The following is a 12,000-nucleotide window of genomic DNA, read 5'->3' on the forward strand; positions in this document are numbered from 1 at the left end:
AACAGGTACCCGTGTAATCTCACAATTTGATAAACGTACAATTCAGCTAGTTTATCCAATGAAAAATCCGTACGTACGGGGATGAAATGAGCCGACTTAGTCAGTCTATCAACAATAACCCATATCGCATCCTTCTTACTTGCTGACAAAGGCAGTCCGGACACAAAGTCCATTGTGACTCGATCCCATTTCCATTCGGTATCATGATCGGCTGGAGTAATCCTGAAGACACTTGATGTTCCGCGTTCACTTGTTGACATATTAAACATCTCGAAACAAAGTCAGAGATGTCCCGTTTCATACCATGCCACCAAAATTGACGTTTCAAATCGTTGTACATTTTCGTACTCCCCGGGTGAATTGACATTCGGCTACAATGGGCTTCGTTCAGAATCATCGAAATGAGTTCCGAATTCCTTGGAACACACAAATGATTTCTGAACCTCAAACAATCATCATCATCAATTGAAACTCTGATTCCTCGTTCGGAAAACACTTAGACCGTTTTGCAACCAATTCATCATCGACTTTCTGAGCTTCACGAATTTGGTGAGTCAATAATAGTTTAGCTTTTAATTCAGCTACTAACACACTGTCTGGTAAAACAGACAAATGCACGTTCATCGCTCGTAAAGCAAACAATGACTTCCGGCTTAAGGCGTCCGCAACCACGTTAGCCTTTCCCGGGTGGTAATCAATGACAAGCTCGTAATCTTTCAACAACTCAAGCCAACGTCTTTGTCGCAGATTCAAGTCTAGTTGAGTCATCAAATATTTGAGACTTTTGTGATCCGAAAATACATGGCACTTCTCACCAAACAGATAATGTCGCCATATTTTTAAAGCAAACACGATGGCAGCTAGTTCGAGATCATGGGTCGGATAATTCCTCTCGTGTGGCTTCAATTGTCTCGACGCATAGGCCACGACTCGACCTTCTTGCATCAATACGCAACCCAACCCAAGTAGGGATGCGTCACTATAGATGACAAACTCTTTACCTGATTCGGGTTGCACCAAAATTGGAGCTTCAGTCAAACGAGTTTTCAGTTGGTCGAAACTTTTCTGACATTTCTCCGTCCACTCGAACTTAACATCCTTTGAAGTAGCTTCGTCATTGGTGTGGCTATCATCGAGAAACCTTTCACAAATCGTCGGTAATAACCGGCGAGCCCCAAAAAGCTCCGAACTTCAGTAACATTTCTCGGAGGTTTCCAGTCCAGTATGGCTGAAATTTTGTTCGGGTCAATTCGAATACCCGACGCGGATACCACATGACCCAAGTAGCTAACCTCTCTTAACCAGAGCTCACACTTACTGAACTTAGCATATAACTGCTTATCCCGCAAAATTTGCAGCACTAGCCTCAGATGCTCAGCATGTTCGGTCTCATCTCTTGAATAGACCAAAATGTCATCAATGAACACAACTACGAACTGATCCGAATACGGTCTGAAGATCCGATTCATCAAATCCATAAATACCGCAGGGGCATTAGTGAGCCCAAACGGCATCACTAAGAATTCGTAGTGACCATATCTCGTTCTGAAGGCAGTTTTGGGAATATCTGGATCTTGAATTCGCAACTGATAATAGCCCGATCTCAAATCTATTTTTGAGAACACTGAGGCTCCCTTCAGTTGGTCGAACAAATCATCGATGCGCGGCAACGGATATTTGTTCTTTATCGTCACTTTATTCAGCTGACGATAGTCAATGCACAACCTCATGGTTCCGTCCTTCTTTTTCACGAACAATACTGGTGCACCCCAAGGTGAGAAACTTGGTCGAGCGAAACCTCTCTCCGTCAGTTCTTGCAACTGAGCTTTCAACTCCTTTAACTCGGTTGGTGCCATACGATACGGAGCTATCGAAATCGGCGTAGTCCCAGGTACAAGCTCATACCAAACTCTACCTCCCGAACATGTGGTAAACCCGGTAATTCTTCCGGAAAAACATCCGGGTATTCACAAACCACCGGCACAGATTCGGGTTTCTTTTCTAATTCTTTGTCAACAAGCACATATGCAAGGTATGCTTCGCACCATTTTCTTACATATTTCTGTGCCAACATTGCTGATATTACAGCTGGCATCCCCTCCAAGTCTGCAGACTCAATTCGGACTACTTCGTTATTTGCGCACCTCAAATCAATAGTCTTGCTCTTGCAATTCACAATCGCATCATGCGCGGTCAACCAATCCAACCCAAGGATAACATCAAATTCATCAAACGGCAAAAGCATCAAGTCCGCTGGAAAACAGGAACCTCGAATTTTCCAGGGGACATTTCTTACACACTTTGTCGACAAGCACGTAACGACCCAAGGGATTTGACACCCGAATTACAAACTCAGTAGACTCAATAGGTAAAGTCTTACTGGATGCTAAGGTTTCACATATGTAAGAATGGGTAGAACCGGGGTCAATCAAAGCAATTACATTAGTATCAAAGAGGGTGAATGTACCGGTAATAACATCAGGCAAAGAAGCATCCTCGCGGGCACGTATAGCATAAGCTCTAGCAGGCGCACGGGCTTCGGATCTGGTTATATCATCTCTAGATCCTCTCTGACCACCACCAGCATTGCCCATATTTCCAGATGGTCTACCTCGAGCAGTGGTAGCACCCGGTCTCCCACTCTGATTTGCATTCTGTCCCGACAACCTCGGGCAATCTTTAATGAAGTGGTCCACTGATCCGCATTTGTAACAGGAGCGGTCAGGAAATCTACAACTCCCCGAATGCCATTTACCGCAATATCGGCATTTCGTCATGTCTCGACGTTCATTCCCAACACTGGCGACCGAAGTGCCACGTGTACCCACAGGGGGTCGATCACGATCTCGTCCAAAAAGGCCCGAAGTGCCTCTAAACTGGCCCGCATCATCTCGAAATCTCTTCGATGTCTGTTGAAGAGACCTTCCCGAGGATATTTTACGAAACTCTCCAGTTCCCTCATCAACTCTTTGCTTTTCTTTTCTAAGCTCTTCGGCTTTACAAGCTCGTTCAACAAGTACCACGAACTCTCGTATTTCAAGAACGCCAACGAACATTTTTATATCTTCATTCAGCCCATCCTCGAAGCGTTTACACATAATAGCTTCGGACGAAACACATTCCCGAGCGTATTTGCTAAGTCTAACAAATTTTCGCTCGTAATCAGTAACCGACATGGAGCCTTGCTTAAGCTCAAGAAATTCCTTCCGTTTTTGATCAACAAATCTCTGATTGATATACTTTTTCCGAAACTCAGTTTGGAAAAACTCCCAAGTTACTTGCTCTCGGGGCACAATAGAAGTCAGAGTACTCCACCAATAGTAGGCAGAATCACGTAGCAAGGAGATAGCACACTTTAGACATTCATCGGGTGTACAAGATAGCTCATCGAGTACCCGGATAGTGTTGTCCAGCCAAAATTCAGCTTGCTCGGCATCATCGCTATCCATAGCCTTAAATTCAGTAGCCCCATGTTTTCGGATTCTGTCAACTGGGGGCTTATTTGACCTTATTTGGTCAGTTACCGGTGGTATTGTAGGTGCGGGGGTAGTATTTGTCGGGAATGGAGGTTGTGGAACAGCCATATTAGTTCGAATGTATTGGTTGAACCAATCATTCATCACGCTATAGAATGCTTGTCTAGCTTCATCATTCGGATTACTAGCATTAGGTTGAGAGTCTACCGGCACTGCCCCTTGCGCGGGAGCAGGCCCTACACTCTCAAGATCATCAGCTACCTCTCGGTCACGATCGGGATCCATTACTATAAACACATTTACAATTGTCAGAAGTCACCACACTATCAAGTAATCACATAAAATGGCATGTATAGCTAGACCCAACACATTACGGTAGTCCTAGAATCGACTAAACCGTAGCTCTGATACCAATAAAATGTAACACCCCGAACCCGAGACCGACACCGGAGTCGGACACGAGATGTTAACAAACTTTGAAAAATTTTTTTTTTTTTTTTTTTCAGACACTGCCCAGTCTGAGTACTAGTCGCTTCAAAAATCATATCTTGAGTTTCACAACTCAAAAATCAGTTTTGTGATTTTTCCCTGAAACTAGACTCATGTCCCCACCTATGTATTTTTTTCTAGAATTTTTGGTCGGGCCAATTAGTACAGTTTATTAGTCAAAGTCTCCCATGTTACAGGGGTCGACTACACTGACCTTTTCCCATTACAACTTGGATATCTCTCTGCACAGAGCTTCAATACTGATGCCGTTTGTTTCTATGGAAACTAGACTCAGAGAGGAATCCATACATATATGGTATGACCCCTAATTATCTCTGGTCAATTTATAGTGAATTTCCAAAGTCGGAACAGGGAATCCAGAAACTGTTCTGGCCCTGTTCCACAAGAACCCGAATATCTCTTACTGTACTGTTCCTATGATTGTTTCGTTACTTCCATATGAAAGTAGATTCATCAAGGTTCGATTACATAATTTATTCACTATTTAATTCCACTCCTACGAATTCTTGTGATTTTTCCAATCCACACCACTGCTGCTATCAGCTTCTGTTTTCAAAGTAAACCTTACCTAATTTGGGGTTTCATGGACCAACTAGGGCCTTGTCATACATAAGCCCACATATGATCATACTTAGCCATTCTAGTGGCTGGTCATTTGCTCAACACTTCCATTCCAACTATAGTTACATCATGAAACCATCTATACATTCATAAATACGCATGGTCTAATGCCATACTCCACTTCTACAAGCCATTTTCGCATGGCTGTACACTTATACATTTCATAAAGTACTCGAAAGACAACGATGGGTAGTCCTATACATGCCATATCAAAATTCAACCAAAATAGTACCCAAAAGAGCCTTTGATAGTGTGGGCGACTTCGACTTCAAGATCCCGAGTCCGATGGCTGGAGAACCAAAAATCTATAAAACAGAGGAGCAATGTAACGAGTAAGCAATTTATGCTTAGTAAGTTTGAGCAAGGAATTCCAGCATGCACAAATAATAGCACACATTTAGCTAAACGGAATATTTCATAATACGCAATTTACCGATATCAAACTTGCTTCACAACATTAACAACCCTTATGTACATACACAATAAACTAACTTGGCCGAAGGCCGGTAGCTCGTTTATCAACTGAGCGAACATTTATTTGTAAGGGCTCGATTAATATTTAACACATACGTAACATATCCCCATATTGGGATGTTTTTCGAGTATTCGCTGAAATTTTACAGCAAGCTCATTCATTACCAAATCACGTACCTTCGGGATTTAACCGGATATAGCTCCTCGTTCAAATGCCTTCGGGACATAGCCCGGTTTTAGTAACTCACACAATGCCTTCGGGACTTAACCCGGATTTAACAACTCGCACGAATGCCTTCGGGACTTAACCCGGATTTAACAACTCGCACGAATGCCTTCGGGACTTAACCCGGATTTAACAACTCGCACGAATGCCTTCGGGACTTAACCCGGATTTAGTATCTCGCACAAAGGCCTTCGGATCTTAGTCCGGATATATTCACTTAGCACAAAGCCTTCGGGACTTAGCCCGGACAGCATTCAATTAATCATGCACATCTAACAATAATTCATGGCACATTCATATTTCATTTTCGTTTAAGAAGCTCAAACACAAGGCACATATTGTCCTTGTACATTCGGCTCAATAGCCACACATAGAGCATGATTTAATCACATCGAAATTTAAGCTCTCTTACTCAAGAACTTACCTCGGGTGTTGTCGAACGATCCCGCTAACTATTCGACCACTTTTTCCTTCCCTTTATCGGATTTATTTCCCCTTTGCTCTTGAGCTTAATCAAACAAATAAATTGATTTCATCATTTAGGCATCAAAAGATGAACACAAGGCACTTAGCCCATATTCATACATTAGACATTAAAGTCTCATACATGCAAAAATCATGCATCAACACAACATATTAGCTAATTTCTTTCCCCTTGGCCGAATATGCATGTCCATTTTTGGGGTCGATTTCAACACTTAATACACACATATACACACTAGTAAAGCATCCTCCCCCTTTTCATCGATTTAACACATGCATTGCTCATCAACATGCAAAGTTACATTCGGCCTTAGCACACATCTTGCTAGCCGATTCTTCTCCCTTTAGCAACCAATGCACATATGTGCTCACACAAAAATGCTAAAAAGGAGGTTCAAGAATCATCAAGCCATCATCACATGCATCATTAACAAGCTTCATATTTTGCATGCAATGGCATTAACACAACCCCCACCTAGGCCGAATCTTAACTCATCCTCATGCCTCATCACCACAACATCAAACACCAACCAAGAATGATGCATCCATGGTCAAGTGCCATTTCCATCACATAGCAAGATTTAGACCATGGGCTAGGTAGAACTCAAGCTAACAACTAAAACATGCATGCATCTCATGGAACATCATTAAACATACCTTGGCCTAGCTACATGCATGGCCGAATCTCTTCACCTTTCTTCTTCTTTCCTCCTTAAAATTTTTGGCCAAGGATGAACCAAAGGATGAGAAATTTTTTTTCTTTGTTTTTCTTTCTAATTTAGGCTAAAATGGAGGTGAGAAAGGATGAACACAAACTTTTCTCCTTTCTTCTCTTGAGCTCACGGCAATGGGGGGGGGACAAACACTACACACACACATTTTTTTTTTTTGTTTTCCATTTCTTTATTACCCATACTTCTTATTTTATTCTTCCACTAACAAAACATGTTTCATGACATGTTTTGCCCATCATTCTTTGTCATGGCCGGCCACTACTCATTAGGGGGGGAAATTTGACATGCAAGTCCCCCCCTTTGTCCACATCACTAATAGGTCCTCACACATTGACCTATCACATTTTTGAATTTTCTCACATAAGTCCTATTGACTAAATTCACATGAAATCAACCAAATTGAAGCTTGAAATTTTCACACATTCATAATTACATATTCTAGACAATAAGTATCACATTCAAACATTTCGGTGACTCGGTTTAGCGGTCCCGAAACCACTTCCCGACTAGGGTCAACTTTGGGCTGTCACAATCGACTAAACCATAGCTCTGATACAACTAAATGTAACACCCCTTACCCGTATCCAACGTCACAACAAGGTTCGAGGCATTACCGGACTTACATTAAAACATTCATACAAAACCAGGCCATAAAATTTCAACCAAATTAAAACTTTTAAAACACATGCATAACATCCTTTATACGGGCTTATGAGGCCCAAAACATACATCAGGGGTGGTTTGGGACTAAACCAAGAACTTTGGAAAGTTTTGGAAAACTTAGAAAATTTCATCATGAAACAGGGTCACACGCCCGTGTGGCTCGGGACACGCCCGTGTCCTCAGCCCAGGTAACTCTCTGTTTATGACGTCATCACAAAAATAAGGGCACACGACCGTGCCTCCAGGCTGTGTCCCTCACACAACTGAGACACATAGCTGTCTCACAGCTGTGTCGCCAATTCAAAACTAAAGTACATGATGTAGGGGACACACGGCCCGTGTGGACAATTTTTAGGCTATTTTCCGAGCCAATTGACACCCTCAATAACAAACTCACTTGCTTACTTTTATTGACCATTAACATGGCACATTTGAACATTCAATCATCCACAAACAATACAAGATCATGGTAACCTCATATCCTATTTTACATACTTAAAACATCATGCTTAGTCAAGCTCAAATTTACTAATTCTCATGCATCAAAGTTTATAAGATTACTTTCATATCACACATTTAAGCCTTAGTTACCAACACGTCATTCATCTCAATTAAACCATCAAGCATTCACCACCAACAATATAACTCATTACATACACACAATCAAAAGCTTCATCTCCATGACATAGGCACATGCATAATCATATAATCAACATAAGCCACCATTCATGGCTATACACAAACTGAACTATAACCATTATAGGCCAGCACATTTGGCCACATTAGTAATGACATAATTACAAAAGATAAAGCCCCTATACATACCATAGACTTAAGAATTTGAATACTTATACCCAAAATGGTAGCTTGATAGTATGATTGAATCTCCGGTGATCTCCAACCCTAGCTAGCAAAATAAACCTATAAGAGATGAAAAAGAAGGGGAGTAAGCTATAAATCTTAGTAAGTTCATATGAAAATAATAAGTAATTTATTAACTTGCTTCTCAAGGTAATACAACCATATTTGCACTTTTACTTAAGTTCAGGTCAAGCTATTTTCTCGAGTCACAGTCACTAATTTATTTATATCTGGAGCCAATGAACTCCAAATTAAGTTCTGCCAAGTTTCCTTGAAACTAGACTCACATATATTCTTATCATAAAATTTTTAGAATTTTTCTTTCAGCCAATAAGTACAGTTAATTCTTTAAAATCACCCCTATTTTGCTGCCCAACAGCTTCGACCTTTCTTCCCTAAAAATTAATTATCTCATAGTAGGGACTCGGATAATGTTTCCATCTATTATTATTGAAAATAGACTCATTACTAATTATAGGCATATAAATTATAAACAATAAATATTTTTGTACAATTTTTAATGATTTTATCAAATCAGAGTTCGGGATTTCAAAATCATTCTGACTCTGTCTCACACAACTTCAAATATATCATAATATGAAATTCTTTTGCTTGCATTGTTCTTTTATAAGAAACTAGAATCAATAAGCTTCAATTCCATATTTTATTCAATCTCTACCTCACTTTCTACTATTTTTGGTGTATTTTCAAAGTCGGATTGCTGCTGTTCTCCAAAACTATTTTAGTAAGAAAATAATAATAACGAAATTTACCACACCTTCCTTTCTTTCAATTAGAAATCCATACATTTTATAAACATATATCATTATTCACCAAATTAACACAACATCATTTCACAATGCTCATGGACTTACCATTCATGGATTTCATATTAAGTTGAGTTTCTGTACGTACCTGTACAGATCCTTACCATTTCATACATATACATAATGTTGTTGCATATTCGATGTCTCGCACACTATGTACCATACTCGATACCTCGCACTCTAAGTGCTATTCTGGATGTTTCGTACACTAAGTTCCATCCTTGATACTTTTCACACTAATTGTCATTTATATATATATAGCCAAAGCTATCTCAAATTGCACACCAAGTGCCACTTTTAGCCGAAGCTATTTCGAACCGCACACTAAGTGCCATTTTAGCCGATAAGTCGTTAATCATAACAATAATCACATATAGACAATTTATACAATATCAAGCATTAAAAGCATAAAATTAACAATGCTTAATACTTACAAACTTACCTCGATCGTCAAAACGTTGAAATGGATCGACTAGTCCAAAACTCTGTTTTTCCCTCGATATAGACTCGTACGAGGCTTAACTTGATCTAATCAATCAAATTCAGATATTTCAATTCATATTTTATTCATTTTAAATTCATATTTTATTCATTTTAACTCAATTTCATATTTTGGTAAAATTACTATTTTACCCCTACACTTTTAACCTTTTTACAAATTAGTCCCTAAGCTCGTAAAATGCAAATTTAGTCAATTTCATAATAGCTCAAGCTATCCGAATTTCATACATGCTCATATCAGCCCATAGTTTTCATTTATTCACACTTTTACCACACAATTTATTATATTTCACAATTTAGTCCAAAATTGACATTTTTGCTAAAATTCACTTAACAAAACTCAATAATCTACCATCAAAGATTTATTTTCTATCATTAAACATCAAGATACTCAAATATTCAACAACGACATCATCCAAATACTTTAAAAATTTTAAAATCGGAGGTACGGGCTAGCTATAACACAAAGCAACGATCTCAAAAACGTAAAAATTATTAAAAATCGAGACGAAAAGGACTTACATGCATGAACAACCATGGCCGAAACTTCAAAGCTTTGACAACATTATTTTCTTTCTCACATTCGGCTATCGATGAAGATGATAGTATGTAATTTGGCTTTTGTTTTATTTTATTTTATTATAATTACCAAATACCCTATTTAACCTTAATATACATTAATAATTTCCATTATACCAAGCCATGGAATTCCACTATCAAAAATTATGGAATAATTACCACTTAAGGACTCCCACTATTTAATTTCATAGCCATTTAATATCTTTAACTTATAGAACACAACTTTTACGCTTTGCGCGATTTAGTCCTTTTTACTTAATTAACTATCAAAACGATAAAATTTTTCAACGAAATTTTAATACCATCTTATTACCACTTTGTAAATATTTATAAAAATATTTACGACTCGATTTATAGAAATGAGGTCTCGATACCTCATTTTCTAAACCCACTTGACCTTAGGGTCATACCACTTGAACTTAGTAAATCGCTTATAAAACAAAAATCATAATATCAAAAACCTTTTTTAAACTCACAATTAACTCATCAATATTAAATATAATATTTACAAACCTACTCGTCGAATTTGGTGGCCCCGAAACTACTGTTTCGATTAAACCTAAAAACTGGTTGTTACATATCATTCTTACCATCAGGGCAGCATAACTAGACTCATATCTCATTAGTCCGAATAAGAACCTGTACCACTCACAACATGATTATATCCTGCCATATCATTATCATGAGCCTTAAAATAACCTGTGAATCCTTTTGGAATACTAATGGATATCCGATAAGCCTCACACAAGAGGGTGAATTACTGATGTTATGTCCCAGACATGGTCTTACACTGGCTCACATGTTGAGGCCGATGCCATGTCCCAGACATGGCCTTACACTAGCTCTCGTCTCAATGCCAAGGCCATGTCCAACATGGTCTTACACTGACTCACAATCAACACAGATGCCATGTCCAACATGGTCTTACACTGGCTCTCATAATCAATGTCGATGCCATGTCCAACATGGTCTTACACTAGCATACAAAATGTGGCCAATGCCATGTCCCAGACATGGTCTTACACTAGCTCACATGTCACCCCAAATGTCATGGCATGGATATCCAATCTATTCCTCGATTCAATCGAGACTCCACTATATTAAATTTCATCATGCATTTTCAATCATATTTGCGCAAAATTAATCATTCAACACATAAAAATGATAAAGTTACCTTACTTGCGTACAACTTACACGTTTCAATGGAATACCATATTCCATCCAATTTCCAATGTATTCAATCATCACATAAATGTTATTAACATTTGGCATCACTTTTTCATACTCAATATCATCAACATATAATTTAATACAATCATAGCAAGATAGATTTCAAGTATATTAACAATAACATGGATAACATGCTTATTTAGTCACACAAACTTACCTCGAATGAAATTTCGGCTAATTATCCCATTTTAGTCCATAACCTCGTACCTTCTGATTTAAGCTCGAATCTCGATTTTCTTGATCTAAAATAATAAAATCCACCACTTTAATCATCATATTAACCAATACATTTCATAATTTATACATTGGAAAAATTACTATTTTGCCCCTAGACTTTCACAAAATTTATGATTTTGCCCCTAAGCTCGTAATGTAACATCCCGAATTAAGGCCTAATCAGAATAATGGTTTTGGGACCACAAATCCGATGTTAAAATAATTATTTTATGATCATTATGAGGTCTAAGATATGAAAAATAAGCATTTGTTAAAGTTTCATGAAGAAATTCTATGTGTAAGGTGTTCAATTGGAAATTAAGGACCAAATTGAATAAATTTCAAAACTTGGATTCTAGAAGCAATTTGTATGAAATTGCTTTGGAATATTAATTAGAGGTCCTTAAAGAGTAATTTTCCCAATTTCTAAGTTTTTGGACAAAAATGGGAATGCATGGAAAATTTGGAAAGGTTAATAAGGAAGGGTATTTTGGTCATTTGGTTATTTAAAGAAATAAAAAGGGAAAATCAAGAAAAAATTCACTCATTTTCTTCTCCATGCTGTCAAATTTGAAGGAGTCTCCATAGCTAGGGTTTTC

The sequence above is a fragment of the Gossypium hirsutum genome, chromosome A01 (assembly GCF_007990345.1).
Source record: "Gossypium hirsutum isolate 1008001.06 chromosome A01, Gossypium_hirsutum_v2.1, whole genome shotgun sequence".
NCBI classification, from domain to species: domain Eukaryota; kingdom Viridiplantae; phylum Streptophyta; class Magnoliopsida; order Malvales; family Malvaceae; genus Gossypium; species Gossypium hirsutum.